At 42.1% G+C, this 18,914-nt stretch overlaps 1 protein-coding gene across 1 annotated transcript in view; it reads right to left on the bottom strand.

The window, feature by feature from the left end:
* Nucleotides 1-368: 368 nt before the first annotated feature.
* LOC128423342 (uncharacterized) overlaps nt 369-18,914 on the bottom strand; it is a 106,796-nt gene continuing 88,250 nt past the window's right edge. Inside the window, exons 13-14 of the transcript XR_008332726.1 lie at nt 1,661-1,811; nt 369-486 (exon numbers count right to left, since the gene is read on the bottom strand). The gene's annotated coding sequence lies outside the window, so the exon portion shown is untranslated. The remainder of the gene's footprint in view (nt 487-1,660; nt 1,812-18,914) is intronic.

Here is an 18,914-nt window from a genome sequence, read left to right as displayed (position 1 = left end):
GTGCTTTGGGGTTCCTTTGCAGACAGTTCATGTTCAGTGTGCAGGTGACAGAAGTGTAAGGCTCTTTTTCACAATATGGAATCCCATGGGGAACCTTCTATATATGTTTGGCCAGACATCCACCCACCTGTATCTGCACTGGCAATACTCTTTCCTCACATAAATCTTTGCATGTTGCAGCAAACAAACTACTTTTGCATACCCTCCAACATTTCTCCAATGAAAATAGAGACATCCTATTCCATAATAATAATTTTTATAATTTTATTTTTTATACCCCACCCATCTGACTGGGTTACCTGAGCCACTCTTGGTGGCTTCCAACATATATAAAAATGTAATGAAACACTCACCATTAAAAAAAACTTCCCTATGCAGGGCTGCCTTCAGAGGTCTTCCAAAGGTTGAATAGTTACTTAGCTACTTGGCTCGGGGGTTGCATAACTCCATACTCTCCAAAATTTCTCTGATGAAAATAGGGACGTCCTAAGGAACAGAGCCTAGGACTTGCCGATCAGAAGGTCAGCGGTTCGAATCCCCGCGACGGGGTGAGCTCCTGTTGCTCAGTCCCTGCTCCTGCCAACCTAGCAGTTCAAAAGCACGTCAAAGTGCAAGTAGATAAATAGGTACCGCTCTGGCGGGAAGGTAAACGGCGTTTCCGTGCGCTGCTCTGGTTCGCCAGAAGTGGCTTAGTCATGCTGGCCACATGACCCGGAAGCTGTACGCCGGCTCCCTCGGCCAATAAAGCGAGATGAGCACCGCAACCCCAGAGTCGGTCACGACTGGACCTAATGGTCAGGGGTCCCTTTACCTTTACCTAAGGAACAGCAGGACATTCCAGAATCAAATCAGAAACAATGATGGCTTGTGTAAATCCAGGACTGTTCCTGGAAAATGGAGGGTCTTTGGTTTTAGATTCTTGTCTTTAGTTTTAGTTTCTTGTCTTTGGTTTTAGTTTCTTCTTGAACTGTGAGTGTGCTTGCCGCCCTAGGCTCCTTCTGGAGGAAGGGTGGGATACAAATTCAACAAATAATAATAATATTAACATTTTAGGTAGGGAAAAAAATAGAATTAGTTTTGACTTTGCTAAATGTGGCAGTAATTTTCTTTTATGCTCTATACCACGTGCTGGGGTCAGATTTAAAACTAGTGAACAACAATGAAGGTTGGGCATGGGCAACTAATTCCTTGTTAATCTCTAGTAGTAATTTTCATCTGTTGCGTTGGTCTGTACAATGAAAAGGTTATTAAGACATGTTGCTAGTGCATTTGAACACTGGACCTCTTAATCTTCTTATACAACTGTATTTACAACAGAAAATGTTTTTGGAACTGGTGATTTCTTTCCGTCAAACAAGAGCTGGAAACATGCCAGCTCTGTGGGACAACACAATATAATTCATGTCCCATGCAGTGCGTCTACATTATGAAGCCAAAATGAACTTTTTATTGTTTCGTTCTTAAACAGTTCACTTCCCGCCATGTGCTGAAGGCGCTGTGCAATAACATTAAGACACAATTCAATCCCACAAAAGATAAACTGAAGATCAAATAAAGTTACATTTAAAAACAGCCACCAGAAAGTTGACTATAAAAAATCATTATCAAATAAAAGCCAGAACTAATGTTTAAAAGCTAATCAAAATGCAAACTGGGAAACCTTTTAGAAAACAAGGAAGACTCCATCCTCAAACAGAACATGGGCAGGTGAGCATCTTTGGAATGAGTGTGCCACAATTTGGTGCAACTACCAAGAATTCCTTGCTCTGTTCATTGTCCCTCCTTAAACCTTGGCATACAGAGCAGGGTAGCTGTAGGGAGAAATATAAGAGTGAAGATGCTCATTAAATCATGCTGGTGCTATAGGGCTGTTCTACCTCTCATCATAATTCATGACTTGTGCATAAAAAAAAGAGTTTCCAGTCTTTAATACAGATACAGTTTTATAATTTCCTGCAGGATGGGTAAAACTCACATTGGGAATACCTCTAGGTTAGGCTCCTTGACACTGACATTTCCTTAGATGAAAGGGGACACATTTTTATTTCCAACACTTCCAGCTTCAGTATATGCATACTTTATGGCGAATACATTCATTTTAAGCTTTCCAAGTGCATTCAGAATATCCTTACCTTGCCGGAAAACATAATGTCACAGTAGGAAAACTATACAGAGGTTTTAGAAAAGCATACAGGTTTGGATTCCACACACACACACACACACACACACAGAAAACAAACTGTGATTGTGTTTCTTTTCTTCTACTCTCTCTGTTAAATTGCAAAGTGGCCCTGAACATTTTGATTTGGACTCAATTCAGATTCTATAAGATTTTGCATTAGAACTTTAGGTGACACTGTAGTCATTTATTTATTTATTTATTTATCTATCTATCTATCTCTCTTTCTCTCTGTCATTCTTTCATTAAAAACTCAATTTGTGGAATGTAAACAGTTATAAATCAATTAAAAAACAGCTTCCAATGTTTTAAAAAATACAATTCAAACATGCTGTAAGACCCAAGATGTTATATAAAAGAAAATTTAATCCAGAGTAGTGTAGACAGCAATTAATCATTATTTCCTCTTTTTCCTACTAGACGTATTATAAGATTACTGTGCTTGAGTGACTTTTGAGCCATTTCTGTAACACCGCATTATCTCTTCTAAGCTCTGAAGTGAATTTTTGTACTGGTCCTTAGCTGCAGATTAGCAGGAGCCCAGTGTATTACATGTATAGACAAGCTGCACCTGGGAAGTCAAGACAGGTTTCCATACCAGATTTTTAAAAATGTGGTCAACATCATACGGAAAAGGGGCAAGTTCTCTTCCCCGTATGATCTTGACTACATTTAAAAAATCTGGTATGGAAACCTGATTTAAGATAGTGAGTGTCCATAAAGCAGTGCAATTGCACATCCATTCTGAGGGGGCTTACAATCCCAGCAATGTGGGTGCTGCTTTATATTCCTTCTTTCCCATATATTACTTCCTCGTTGTCTAATTGCTCCCAGGACTATGTCAGCAGGCCTTTCTAGAAGTTCAGATGACGATTTTCCAGTAGTAAAATGATCACATAGAATAGGGTCTCATGGACTTGTATTTCCAAATGCATTGTGGCAAACAAAGAAAAATAATGCCCTGTCTGGGACTGCATAATAAAATTTGTTGTTGCTGCTGCTGGAAAATAATACATACCATTTCAGAGCAGGACCAAAGGCCAGGGCAACAATGCAGTAATGGGAAACACCGTGTTTTCTGCCTCAAATACTTAAAGGTAGAAATAAAATGTGTGTGTAAATATGTGGCGTTACACACATCGCGGATGCGTGCCTAGAAGTTCTGGCTTCCCAGGCCTATGAGCTTGTTTAAGGACACACATGCCTATCCATATGTCTTCCACACACTGTGGGAGACATAAGTGTACCACGCAAATACACATTTGCAGCGGCGTAGCGTGGGTTGTCAGCACCCGGGGCAAGGCAAGTAATTTGCCCCCCCTAACCCGGGGCAAGGCAAGTAATTTGCGCCCCCTAACCCCTAAACTGCCGCCGCTGCCAGCTTCTTCTTGCTGCTGCCTGGGCTGGGGTATTTATGGTAAGGTAGCCACGGCGGCGGGTCCGTGTCAGGTGATCTGAGGCGAGTTGCCGCTGGCACTGCCACCCAAACGACGCTGCTTGCCCGGAGGAGGAGGAGGGCAGAGAGGCGAGGAAAATGCAACATGGCCCAGCAGCTGCAGCAGCGGCGGCGGTGGCGGGGCTGTGAGGAGGGGCTGCCTGGCGCGCCCTCCGCGGCCCTGACGCGCGGGGACCGCGGCGAGCGCTGAGAGCCGCTGCCTGCCGGACGCCTTCAGCCCGGATGCGCGCACAGCTCGTCAGTTCCGCGAGACATGGGGCTCTGCTACAGCCTGCGCCCGAGGCTCTTCGGGAACTCCGGAGGCGGCGAGCGCGCCGCCCCCCCAGATGTTGCGCCCGGTGCGGCCGGCCCCCCCTGCACCCCCCACGCTACACTACTGCACATTTGCTGTGCAAAGTGTGGAGTCACCATTATAAGAGATCCTCAAAGTGGTTGGTCTGTCCTTCTACTTCAGTACAGAATAAACGGCCTCATAAAACGAGCTCGAAAAGATGTTCTCATTGTGCTGTTTGCCCTCTGCAGAGCTATGAGAGTTTAATAAAGGAAATGTGCCTAAGCCTTGAACAACATGCTCATAAAGTGGTTGACTTCAATTATCTGTGGGACCTTTGCTACACAATGCAAGAGCAGGGAATGAATAAGAGGCCATATAAATTAGGCCATGCATGAAGGCCTCAAATGTACTGCAGCTCCTGCAAAGGCTGCCGCAATTAATATCATGTCAGATGGAGTCAAAACGGATCGTAAACAGGAAAAGCCATAAGATAATCCAACCCAATTTAAGATGCCATTTCTGGAAATGCTTCTTGCCAGCAGCCTATGGGATTTTATGTAGCAAAAATGAGGAAGGCAAAAGTGAAAAGTGCCTATTCTGAAGAAGGTGCTTCCTCTCTGCAGTCAGGAAGATTTTCATGAAATAATTTCTTCTGAATTTTAAGGGTGCTTCCAAATGGGTGTGGGATTGCAGTTCATTCAAAAAGTGAAATGCGTATACGAAAGTGCAGAGTCACAATTGGGAGATAGAAAGAAAGTGTTCTCAGAGCAGATGGTATTAGTTTTAGCACTGAAAAGGAAGCAAAGTCTTGGGCAGAAAGCAAGGGGAAGGGTCAGTGTAGGCCTTGGTAAAGCATCAAAGGTTGAGAACATATGCTGAGGATTCTTTGAGGGGTTGTGAATGAGAGAGAGGTGGACATAGATGGCAGGTGGGTGGGTGGATAAAGAGCTCCCTCGAAAGAAGAAGAAGAGGAGGAGGAGGAGGAAGAGGAGGAGGAGGAGGAGGAGGAGGAGGAGGAGGAGGAGGAGGAGGAAGAGGAGTTTGGATTTGATATCCCGCTTTATCACTACCCTAAGGAGTCTCAAAGTGGCTAACATTCTCCTTTCCCTTCCTCCCCCACAACAAACACTCTGTGAGGTGAGTGGGGCTGAGAGACTTCAAAGAAGTGTGACTAGCCCAAGGTCACCCAGCAGCTGCATGTGGAGGAGCGGAGACACGAACCCGGTTCACCAAATTACGAGTCTACCGCTCTTAACCACTACACCAACTTTACAATTCACATTCTCCGGGGGTTGGACTAGACGACAGTTGGGATCCCTTACATTACTACGAGTCTATGATTCTTCTGCACAACAAATGTTTTTCTTCCCCTTAAGAGAAATACTTTAAAAAAATTATAGTTATTTTTATTTCTTTTTATATGCTTCACCTGAGATTCTTGATGCAGCAGCACAACACCATCTTGGACATGCCATCACTGCTCTGTCAATTCCTGACGGCAGAACTGCTTGGCTTTACCTGACAGGGAAGGCCTCTATAATCTCATCAGCTATAATATCTTCAGTCCCCAGTTGGCCATTCCCCTGCTTTCATTGGCAAGAAAGTGGTACAGAATGTTCTCCTTACTGAGCTCAGGTGAGTACAGACTGTATGGCGTTTTCACCACCAACCAAACACTTACCTGCTTTCTCTGACCTTTGATGTTATTAAAAGTGGTCGCTGATATCCTTGGTCATTGTACTGATTTTATTTACTTATTGTTAATTATTGGCTTTATTTTATTGAAGAGGACTTTAACTGAGTATTGGTTTCATTGGATATTGCTGTGTTTTATGTCTGAGCTGCTTTTGTAAATACCAAGTGGTATAGGCATATTTAAATAAATATAAAGTAAAATGAAATGAGATCACAAACCATTCGAAATTGATAGAAGGAAAAGCCAGAAGCTGCTTCTCAGTTTATATTCCCACTCGAATCAGGTGGGGATGCTCTGGCCACTTTTCTCTTGCCTCTAATGCACACCTATGACTTGGTTCATTTCTCTCCCTAAGAATTTGTCCGGAGAACAAACTGTTTAACTTTCCGATCCATTAAGTGAAAACTGATTAACACAAATAGGGGGTTTTATTATCATTAACCATGACTCTGTGCAGCCCACAAATTTATTAATCCTTCCCACACTGGCACCAGGCAATTTCATGGAAGGCTCTCTGGTCCACTATATAATCAAATCAACTCTGAACATTCGCCTCAGTCTCTAAGCAAATTCCCTTCTCTACGCATTGTTGCATGGAGATAGAAGCTTACTGGAAAGAACTGCCCTGTTTAATTGTATCAGTTTCATGACAGTTACATTAGAAGGAAGGTATGAATGTTGCTTTTGCAACTGTTTTCTGCATCAATGTTTATATTTTAAGAATTTGAAAGATAGAGCCCTTCCAGATGTATCTGTTATAACATTATAGCTGTTGTTATCTCTAGATTTTCCTGCATGCTTCTACATGACTTGGTTATCATTCCATTGCTATTCCGGAATATGTCAGTCATCAAATCTCTTTTTTTCTATTGCAACAAAAATCACATTTGTGAAAGATACAGAAAAGTTATGAGATCCTTTCATAGTGTGGAAGGTGTTTTGCATTTTCCAGCTTTCATATGTGCTAAGGGTCTTCTGTTTTGCTCCTTTTCCCTGCCTTTTTTGACAGGAGACTTGCCACCACAATCTCTAAAATGCAGCCTCTAAAATGGTGGACAGCTCAGACCTTCACAGCGAATTCAAATAGTTCCTGCTGTCTGTTATCCTAATTTCCCACAGGGTCAGAATTCCAGAATACCAGGCGTTATATGCCCAACCCTAGCCCTGCAAATTGGCTAGCAATAAATATGAATGTATGAACATGCCTCAATCCTTTACAATATCCACCCACTCTTTCATCTAGTGTTTTCCATTCCACTGAAATTAGTTCATTTTGCACAAGTCTGTGTTCCACTGATGCAAACGTTTATTTTTAAAATGTGTTGTTTTTTTTTACACAGCACACAATAGACATGCTTATCTCAGTCTTCAACAGATATTTACAAATCAATTACCTTCCCTGTGTGTAGCCTTTCAAAGTTAACGAATGTCCGTCAAAATGGCAGACTGAGAAAGGAAGAGGTTGTACAAATCCTTGCTCCCTGAAAGACATTTTTCTCAACACACACATTTTACTCATTTGTTTGCACTTAAGTGTGTTGTACAAGGTTATGTTCCTATCTGAAGCATACAAAATGTGGTATATGGAAAGGTAGTATCACCTGGGAGAAAACTGAAGCAAGCGTACCTGTTGCAGAGTGGCTTCACTCTAGCAGAATGAGTCCTTTCTGGAAATCGGACTCTTAGAAGAAGAAAAATCAATAACTTCCCAAGATAGTATATATCAAGGGAGACAGTACGTTTAAAAGAAAATTAAAGCCATGTATCTCTTGAACTAGTTCAGCAATCTTGAAGTAAACTTTTTACATCCAAGTGCTCCTTCCCAGTACGGTGTTGGAATCTGAATAGCACAAGGAAGGGGAAAGAAACACGTTGTCATCGTGAAGTTATTTTATGAGCTTTCAGGACACGCGCTGGAATTTGTGTCAGCAAAACCAAACAAAAACTGATCTGTGGTGCTATTTTTCTGTTCAACACCATTTCGGATGGGGTTTTTTTTTTTACAGTTGCACACTTTTATCACCCATCTGTTAATGCTTGTTGGGTTTTACGCTGCCATATTTGTGAAATAAATTTCCAAGTTTAGCACCATGTATGATTTGCTTTGACTTTTATTTGTCGTTAGAAAGAAGGAGAGTGACCACAGTGAGCTCTTCCTGTTAACTTGGCAGTATAAATAGCAAACCATTTTTAAAGAAGAAGAAGAAGAAATAGCCTTCTCACTTTGATATGGCCATTATTTATAGAGTGGCTCCCCCCGCCCCAAGCTATTAACTAAAACTGGCTCACCCTGTAAATTACTTTTGAAAGCATATCTGACCAGACAGTCCAATAAAGTCTTGCTCCCCCTCTTGCTGAACAGGAATCTTGCCTCCAACCCCTAGAAGACATCAGGGGGTGAGCACAGCATAGATATAGGGGGTATTCAATTCAGTTCATATTTAAAGGCAAATCTGCCAAACTCATATTTTCCAAAAGAATATGCAACCACCCCTCAAAAACCGCACTACTTTCAATTTTGTACTGCAGTTCCATGTTAATGTGGAAAAAAATGTATACACTGGTGTAAACTGTACATATAAATGCATATATTAATGAAAATAGCATTGACAGTCATGCTATTAGGGAAAATTGCTTTGCAAAAAGATGTGCATTAGGGGAAATTGCATAGGAATATGTGCATATTAGGAGGGATTCACTGGTGAATTTTCATGAGGACTTTTAAAAAAACCCAACCCAAACCCCAAAACTGAAGTGAAAATGTGGAGAACTCAATGAACAATGAGAAACTAAGAGAAGCCAAAATGGATGGAGCCATCCATCACTAGGGTAGCATGATGTCTCCAGACCTTCCATAGCCAATTGGGGGGGGGGGTGCCTGTTTATCACTGCCACACCTTTTTCCATGTGTTTTGGGGGCAGCCAAGGCAAAATCACCATGCCCCCTTGCTGACAGCAGTGCAGGATTAACCAATAACTGTAGAAGTGAAGTAGGAATTTGGGAATCATCACTCCTTGGTTGACTCTGCGTGTAAGGGTAGATTCTCTTTTTTACTCATCATCATCAGTATTTTGGAGTAACACTACAGCCAGGTCAAGGTCATTTGGCTGGTTTGGGTACAGCAACAGGAAGGCGCAATGCTGGTTGGAGTGGTTAATGAAAGGTGCACTTGTGAGCACCCCAAATCATTGGACTTGCTGTTAGCCTCATGAATTCCTGAGACTCAGGATGAGCGATGCTATCAGGTCTTCATGAGCACACAGTTAAGATGTGTGGGCCATGAAAAGCTTAAAGCAATATATGTCACTGTTCTAAGATTATGAACCATGGTGGGGTTGCCTAAACAAAGGCAACTGATGCAGACTGATCTAAGTATTAGTTGACATGAAATAGGGAGCAGGGAATTAGCACATCTAAACATATATGTCTGTAACTCTGGAGTAACAGATCTTGGATGGTGAACATTGTATTGCCAGGAAATCGGTCTTTAAGCATTTACTTATGAGTACAACATCTCTTTAGATTCATGCCATGTAATGTTTAGATTCAAAATTTACTCAGGACCAAATTATAAATCAGGAGCAGATGTAATTAATTCATAATTTCAGTGCTTAATATATTAAGATCCAGTTTAGGAAATAAGCATGCTGAAAGGATTAATCTCAAACATGACCCAACTATTGCATAATGCATTAAGAAAAGAAAGCTCTTTGCTGTTACAGCTAAGAGAGATGGTAATAATTTTTTATTAAGTAATTTATGTCAGTTATGGAAAACACATCTACGTAACTAATAGCCCACTTACTAATGTTCTGTATTTCTATCATAATGTTGTTTTAAAAATAATAACTTTGACAGGAAAAAAATAATGTGCCATGTAGTTCTATTTGACATTTCAATTGTCTTAAAAATACAATAGGGTGTGAAATAGGCCACCCCTCCTTATAAAGTAGATATATATTACATTTCTGCATTATTATTATTTTTTTAAAAAACAGAAAAATGTTGACTCTCTGTAGGAAGAAGAACCCAGCATTCACCTGCTCATTTTTACTCAAAGAAGGTCCAATCCCAACACAAGATTTCCTTGTTGTGAAATGCTTTTGACTTGATGGGCAGATTGTTTGCCTGCTGTTGTTTAGTAGTTTCAATTCTAACTGACTACCATTTCTATCTGCTCTTTTGGTATATTTTTTCCATGTGTGGAGGGCAGGGGGAAGGTTGAATCAGAGAAAAATCACACACCTTTCTATTACATGCATAGATGCCTCTGCTGGATCAAAAACCATTCATGAGCAGACTATAGAAGCTTTAGACATTATAATTTTGAACATGGATTGAAATGTAAATAATAAAGACAGCAAACGACAATCCTTTTTTCTGGGACTTTTTAAAAACAAGAGGATGATAAAACAACCATATGAACCTGATGTGAGCACTGCAGCTGCTATATGTGCTGAAGTCTTCAGATAATTCTCTCATTCTCTCCAGAAAAATCTTCCTCAGTTTGCTCATAAACTAAAACAAATGTGTGTCTTCGTTTTGCTTGGCCTGAGCACACATTTCCTGCCACTTGGGATCCTATACAACACGTCTGTACATCATCCTACAAATAACATGGTCCCCTGGCCCCAGTGCAGGTTCTCAGAAAACCTTTAGGAATTGCAATGTTGTCTTTGATTCGGAGTGCATATCGTACATGCATTAGAAGGAAAATATCCAGGATGCAACCCCACAGGAGCTCTAAAACTGCAGGTGGTTCTCTGCTGGCCTGGTGTGGGGATTTGTAGGGATGGTCTACCATTTAATAGTATATATATTCGCCTTAGGTGAATATTCACTCAGCAGAAACAATTGTGTTCAGTGCTGTATAGAACAGAAAGCTATACATACTGTATACATATTTCAAGCACACAAAGCCACTTCCAACCCCAGGGAAGAGGTGGGGTTGCGGGCTTCCCGCCCCCAACTCCTGCGCGGAGGCTGGCTCTCAGCCCCGCGCGTACAGGGGGAATCCTCTGCCGCGTCATCCACTGGCCAGCCTATCGGCTGGCTCAAGGGGTGTGGCTTGCCGCTCTTAAGGCAAGCGCGGCAGAGGAGCTCCCTCTTTGCCGCCGCCGCCCAGCTGGGGAATTTCCCACCCACCCTCCCTTTAAGGTTCCCCTTCTGACCTTGCTATGGACTTTGGTTGGTTGCCGTTAAGGGGCCCGGTAGGAATTTTTCCACTTAGCAAATTGGCACCAGCCATTTGGTTTTTTCGCCTACCTTGTAGCAAATCGTCACAACTCCCACGGTTTGGCGGTGAGGCATTGGTAGGGGTATTGTTATGTAGATGGATGGGGGGAGCGCCATCACCTCCCCCGGTTGCGAAGGGTAGTCCGGTAAAGGACTCCAGGGGTGTGGCCCATCCGAAGCCAGGGCCCAAGGCACGCCCCTGAGCGGTGACCCCAGGAGAGTGCCTAGTTGATGTGCATCAGCAGGGCTCCCCCTGCTGGTGTTAACCCTTCCCGGCCTCTCAGGCTTACAGCCTGAAGCCAGATAGTTGTTAGGACCAATGCCAATGCTCATTTCCTGCAATCAATAAAGTTGTGGCCAATTTTCGCCCATTAACCTTAACATATGGTGTCTTGTGTCTTTATTTTTTCTGGTGGGAGGTGGGAACTCGCCATGCAACAGCAAGTTCTCTGGCAATCATAAATATATCTTTACTGCTAGTGCTATCTTGTATACACTGTTCCTGATCCAAGGCAGATTTATGCATACACATCAGGAACTGTACATATAAATCAGATGCCCACCTGTGTGCAAAAACTGACTTCCCATGCTGCATTGCTTTCAATTGGATGTGCATTTCAACGCACATTCTCATGACCATCCTTATCCAGCCATTAGTTCCTACTGGAACTAATAGATTACTTCCTTTTTCAGATGTGCATGCAATTTATTGCCATAGTTCCTGATATACCAGCATAAATTTGCTTCTATGTACAGATTAGCTTACTTGCCTCAGGAAATAATAGAATATCAGACTTTGGAGCATCCCATTCTCTAGTCACCTGTGGATTGACAAGGTGACTCAAGTAAATTCCAACAAAAGTGGGAATATTAATAACCTTTCCCATGGTATGAGTGTAAGGAACAACTTAGGCCCAGAATACCATAAGCACCGCCTTACCCCCTGTGTCCCAATGAGATCATTTGGGAAAACATGATTAATGGTCCCATATGGACCAGAAACAAGACTCTGTGTCAATGAGGAGCCATGCCTTCAATGTACTGGTGGGCTCAGCTCTATGCATCTCTCTCATATTTTGAATCATACAGGAACTATCCCTGCTAAATTTCAGGTTCCAAAAATTATGGACCTGCGATAGCTCAGTGGATTGTGGTTTCAAGCCCCACATTGAGCAAAAGATTCCTGCATTGCAGGGGGTTGGACTAGATGACCCTTGTGGTCCCTTTTAACTGTACAATTCTGAGATTTCAGGAGGCCTTTGCACTATGAACATTGTTCTGATGTTTTTAATTTCTTATGTTTTAATCTAGTTTTTATATTTTGCATATTTTCCGTTCAGTAAGCCACTTTGAGACAAATTGTGAAAGGTGGGATATGAATTCCTTAAATAAATAAGACAGGTGTGTGATAAATTAGTAATCTCTTAAACTCAAAGTAGACGAGACACCCTGATTTCCCAGGGTTCTAAAACCAGCAAATCAGAGAGGACAGCAAAGGTGGAGCTAGCCTCCTTGTCCCCACAGTCCTCCCTTGCACGTTTACTTAACTCCCATGTAGAACATCTTAAAAGGACTAACAAAAGAAAAAGCAAACATGTAGAAGGTAAGACAATTTGGGAGCAACAGAATGAAACAAAGGGTACTACTCTCCTGGTTTCTGTTGGAGGACTTGGGCAAAGAGCTTGCCCTACAACATGTGCTGACATTTGCATCTGCTATGTGTTGACAATTAAGCGGGATTACTTGGTCTCAGTGCACAAGGGACTCCAAAGTCAAACCGTACATTCACAGTTCATCCAAGCAACATTCGCCGCAGAGTCCATCATTCAACAAACTGCTTCAGGCTAGTTATTTTATCATGGGCATGCTTTTGTGAAGATCAACAGCACAATCCACCAGGATGTTTTTCTTTGGAGGTTTGTTAGGGATGGGGGAGAGGGAGAGCTTTGTGAGAGGACTTTGTTGTTGTAACACCACTATGTTTCTGAGCATCTTCCATTCAGTGCAAAGGCTCTTGTGCTTCCTGGGAGATGGTGCTCAAATGCAAAGCTATCATTAAAGTATATTGTGTTGTCTATGGAAGGCCAGGGAAAGGCCATATACTTTCAGATCATAGTAGCCTTTTTTGTTCAGCATGGGGCCCTTTCACCAGTTGCTTCACGAGGTATCGAATTCGCAACCTTTGGGGCATATGGTACGGCTGCAGTGTGTTGATCTTGGACCAGCAAGCCCCATAGGTGCTGAGTGTTAACTGTGGCAGACATGCAAAACTACAGCCAGCATGCTGAAAGCCCTTTCAGTAAAGACAGCTGGCTTGAGGGAATTTCCCGTCTTTTTACTCCCTCTGAAAAGAACCCTTATGCATCCTCTGTTTAACAGTGCACTTGGTTTTAAAACAAATTTGTGCTTCTTAGACACAGAAAACCTTTACTATGGATAGGTTTAAAAAAAAAAACAACAGGAGGGAAATAAGAGCGAGCTTGCAGAGAGGCAAAAGTAGAAACTCCTGGCTGAACTATTTGCCCCAGAAGTTCAACGCTATGGAATCATAGAATCAGAAGGCGACCTCAAAGCTGTTCTAGTCTAAAGCCCTGAAGAACAGGAAAGTCACTGTTACAGTCCCTAATTGGTCACCATACAACCTTTAATTAAACACCATCACCCTTCTAAGCAGCTGGTTCCACTATCGAACAGCTCATTCTATCAGGAAGTTATCCGAACACCTCTTTCTTGTCATTCGACACCATTGGCTCGAGTCTTTTCTGAGCAACAACAACAAAATTGTTCCGTCATCTGTCTGACAGCCCTTCAAATATTTGTAGAAAGCTGTCATATCACCACTTACATCTCCTTCAGCCAACACGGACCCAAGTTTTTCAACCTCTATATAATCACTTAAGTTTATTTGAAGTAGTAATACAATATCGGTGAGTAAAAAAAATGTGCTTTCATTGCAAGCTATCCAACCATGGTGCAGAGAAATGCAAGAGGATGAAACTCATCCTTAAGTCTAGTACCTTGTCATAAGGACACCCTGCACCTATGGCAATTGATCGTCAAGTCTTTACTAAGCAATCTTTGAGCTAGCAGCTTTCATCATTTCGTGGGTTGCTCATATCATCACAGAACTGCCATTTTCGTTAGACTTCAATTTGAATACGCTGTTGCAAAATTACCATAACCGTAATCATTTATTAGATTCCTCACCTGCCCTTTGCTATGAGATTCCAGGGAAGGTTACATCAATTAAAAAATACAACATGCTAGAGCAGAGGTCTAGGCATGAGAGAAACTTTGTTCTGCTGCTGTGAAACAGCTCCACAAGACTGTCGCACAAAGGAATGCTTTTTTCACAGCAGATCAATCCCTGAGCGATCCCAGGTAGGGCTGGGAAAGATTTGCTGAATGAATTCCTGCAGAGCTGTTGCCAGACAAAGCTGAGCAAGAAAAGGGACCAATTGGTCTCAACTAGTATAAGGCAAATTCCTGTCTACATTTTTACACAATAATTATCCTTTTTCAATTCCTGCTCTCCTTCTTGGATAGCAAATATAAATAGAAACTTCATGCAATCCAACTCTAGAAATTATACGTGATTCTTGTAACTTGATCAGTATTAGTACACCAAGTGGTAGTGAAAGATTTTTTGTGATACAAATAAATAAACAAAAAAAGTAGCATCTCCGCTTTCAGTTCATAGAGTCTTTTTGCATAGTTCGTTTACACTCGGTAATATTTATTAAAATTGACTACTTAACATTCAAAAATCTCAAAGTGGTATATAATAAAAAGACAGACAGTGCAACTACCCTGTTAACCGGCAGATAACTCTTGAAGTCCTTTTTATGCTACCAGACCTACCTAGTTGTTTAATTCCCTTTTTTTTTAGACAAGCCAGTCATTTCTTTTCATTTTTTTATAATTTTTTTAATAGTTTTCATTTATATACATTTCACTAGTTTAACAACATTTCTAACATTTCAAACCTCGACTTCCTCCTCCTCTTTCTGCTGTTCCTTAAATTTATTTTATCATATCCTGCATATTCTAAATTAACTTATTCTTTTATTCATCTGTTTTGATTCTATATTCTTTTGAAACTGCAGGTCATTACAGCAATCCTGCCACTGTCTTTATCTGTTTACAATTTGTTTGTAGAAATTCAATAAACCATTTCCATTCTTTTATAAAAAGTTTGTTATCTTGATTTCTCATTCTTCTGGTAAGTTTTGCAATTTTTGCAAAATCCATAAGTTTTTGTATCCACTCATCTCTCATCGGGACTTCTTCTTCTTTCCATTTTTGGACAAGTAACATTCTTGCAGCTGTAGTTGCATACATACATAAATTTCTATACTGTTTGGGTAGTCCTACACCTATAATTCCCAAGAGAAAAGCTTCTGGGGTTGTTGGTTGGGTTTTTTTGCACAAATGTTCAAGCCAGTCATTCTTGGGATTATTTTTAGTCATTATTGAAAGCCAGTGTGGTGTAGTGGTTAAGAGCGGTAGACTCCTAATCTGGGGAACCAGGTTCGCGTCTCCGCTCCTCACATGCAGATGCTGGGTGACCTTGGGCTAGTCATACTTCTCTGAAGTCTCTCAGGCCCACTCACCTCACAGAGTGTTTGTTGTGGGGGAGGAAGGGAAAGGAGAATGTTAGCCGCTTTGAGACTCCTTAAAGGGAGTGAAAGGCAGGATATCAAATCCAAACTCTTCTTATTATTATTATTTTGTACAGTTTTATTTTACAGTATTTTATTTTTACAGTATTTGCATCTGCTGCTGTGCACTGCCTTGACATGTTATGCAAGTGGGTGGTGTAAAAATACTTTTGTAAATGGAGCAAGTGAATGCCAGCAACAGCAACATAAAACAAAAGAGGAAAAGACTTTACAGGGACCAATGAAATTCAGTAAAATGCACAACAAACAACTGGGCACACACTGAAAACATACAGTGGTTGGCACACAACCCTTGTTTCCATGGCAGAGCCATATGGTGCCCTGTCCCTGATGTCTTTTGATGTCACGACTGGGTAGATTGCTGCTGTGTTCAGGTCCTGCTGGTGGGCATCCCATAGGCATGTGGTTGGCCACTGTGAAAACAGAAAACTAGACCAGAAAGGGTGTCTTGCCAGATCCAGCCGGGCTCTTCTTATTTGCTTATGAAAACAGTGAATTTACAAAGCGGGTGGGGAGTAGCAAGATGGCAAACAAACCCTACTGTCGCCGTTACAATAAGATGTTTATACATTTAATTCTATTTCGGTCATTTATTCTTTTTATCTTAAGTGTGGGGCGGGGGGCAGAGAACAAGCTTCCACAAATTCCATAAAAATACATTTAGAAGATTGAGTTTTTCTTCTCCTTAGTAATATGAATTGTTCTAGTTAACAAAAGCTCCCACTTCCAGTAAGAAGAAGAAGTTTTAAAACTAACTGTTCAGTGGTGTGACCTCTGTTAAACCTATGTACTAAATTTAGACAGGCACTTAACACGCCTAGGGATTGAAAAACAGAAATCCTGCATTTTTATTCAGTCCTGGCATCACTAAAAAAAAACTGGAAAGAACGTTGATTCTACAGAAGTCTGCAATTATTCAAGCTACTTTAGAGCACTTGACTTTCCTCTTCTACCATTTTTACATTACTATTCTGCTTTCATGCATGCAAGTTTGCTTTGTGTGTTCAGCAAGTGGAAGCCAGGTCTGATCACAGGCAGATGAAGGAGATCGCTTTGCAAATCCAGAGCCAAAAAAATCACAGTCCAATTGATCATATAGTCCCATACATGTCGGAAATGCTAGCCATGTCATCAACCAATTGGGCTATCCTATGTTATGCCGCTTTTAGAAGGATCAGTTTTGGCAAGTACAGGAAGTTTTCTATGTTGTTCAAATGTACAATGGTTGCCATAATTGGCACACCGAAGACGAGAGCTTTATAAATGGATGGTCCATTGGAAATTCCAGTTACTTAGAATTAAGATTGCCAGGTCGCAACCTGAGAGTCACTCTTTGCCCTTAAACCAGCCACTTACATACAAGGAGACTTAAGAGCTGTGATTTATTTCCTCTTTACTCCTATCGTCTTACTGTGTGGCACATCAGTACCCTTGTATACTACAACAAATGGTGGAGTGGATGACAAGAGGTGTATGGAGACCCCATGGCTGCCTAGTTTGGCTTCTGCTTGGATAACATAGGCCACTGAGGTCCAGCGCAGAGGGCCTTCTGGCGGTTCCCTCACTGCGAGAAGGAAAGCTACAGGGAACCAGGCAGAGGGCCTTCTCAGTAGTGGCACCCGCCCTGTGGAACGCCCTCCCACCAGATGTCAAAGAAAAAAATAACTACCAAACTTTTAGAAGACATCTGAAGGCAGCCCTGTTTAGGGAAGCTTTTAATGTTTAAGAGGTTATTGTATTTTAGTGTTTTGTTGGAAGCCACCCAGAGTGGCTGGGGAAACCCAGCCAGATGGGCAGGGTATAAATAATAAATTATTGTTATTATTATTATTATTATTATTATTATTATTATTATTATTATTATGTCCTTCTGGAGATTCTGGTCAATAGGGATTGGAGGCACCATTGTTATGATGGCTGCAGTCCTATCTAGTTGAGTATTTTCAGGGACTGAAAGGATGCTAGAAGGAAGAAGAAGAAAAAGAAGAAGAGTTTGGATTTGATATCCCGCTTTATCACTACCCTAAGGAGTCTCAAAGCGGCTAACAATCTCTTTTCCCTTCCTCCCCCACAACAAACACTCTGTGAGGTGAGTGAGGCTGAGAGACTTCAGAGAAGTGTGACTGGCCCAAGGTCACACAGCAGCTGCATGTGGAGGAGCGGAGACGCGAACCTGGTTCACCAGATTATGAGTCTACCACTCTCTGGAGAGGGGGTCAGTGATTTCTAGGGAACTCTTCCAGACAGGGCTTTTTATGAACCGGAAATCACCGGAATTCAGTTCCAGCACCTCTCAGTTGGGCATCGTTGCCGTTATAAGAGAACAAGGGAGGCATTTGTGGTGAGTTCTGGCCCCTCTTTTTCTAGAAAAATAGCACTGGTTTCGGCCAAGAGGCAAGAGTTGGAGGCCAGGGGAAGCTTCCGAGCTGGAGGGTGGAGTTGGAAGAAAAGGCAGATCAGGCAAATGGAGGGCCAGGTGCTTCCTCACCCTCTCCTGCACCACTATCTCCCAGAACCAGAAGAGGATTGAAAAGGGATGAGCAGAGGAAGCGTCCATGCAGACACAGCCTCTGGCTGGATGCACACAGCCTATCGGCGGAAGATACCATATTAGCCTGAATATAAGCCACACCCAAATATAAGCCACACCTTTAAAATTGGAGGGGGCAAAGGAAAAAAAGGGAAAATGCTGAAATATAAGCCACTTCCTTCCCCGCTGCTCCTGCTGCATACTGGGGCGAGGGGAGCTGCGCTGTGTTGGCGGCAGCCTTTCCCCTTCCTCGCTTTTTCTCCCTTTCCGGCCTTGGGGGAGAGGACGGGGGACTACGTGTGGGGCGTGCATTGCTTTGCCACGCTCCTGGCTGCATACTGTAATGTCACAAATATAAGCTGCACTTTAACTGTTCACGGTCAGAATTTAGGGGGAAAGTGTGGCTTATATTTGGGGCAATATGGTACATAAACTGGTGGAGGAAGAGTGGTCCCCAGTTGCTGGGGGACCTCTTGGGACTCTTTTCTGTTCCATGTGACATAATTCCCTGCTGCGATAAGGCATCCATTTTGGGGGGGTTGCATGCCATCACAACGCTGATGACATTCAATTCTGTCTCTTATGCGCAACTGATGGCATGGAGGCGGAACACGAGCATGGATTAGATACAATCACCAGAATCATTCTCATCATTTTTGCACCAGTCAGGTCTGATTCATATGTCCAGGCCTTTGAAGTTTTGTAAGCTGATCTTTTTGCTCTGTTGTATTTAGGGGGAGATGTGTTTTTTTAAAACATATATCATTGTTTTATTGCATTATTTGGTTGGCTCTTTGAATTCTGTGCTCTGTATCGAACCCTGCCCGCGTCTGTGTTGAGGGCAAATAAATAAATAAGTCC

This window comes from Podarcis raffonei, chromosome 11, assembly GCF_027172205.1.
Source record: "Podarcis raffonei isolate rPodRaf1 chromosome 11, rPodRaf1.pri, whole genome shotgun sequence".
Taxonomy (NCBI): domain Eukaryota; kingdom Metazoa; phylum Chordata; class Lepidosauria; order Squamata; family Lacertidae; genus Podarcis; species Podarcis raffonei.
This window is presented reverse-complemented; position numbering and strand designations above follow the sequence as displayed.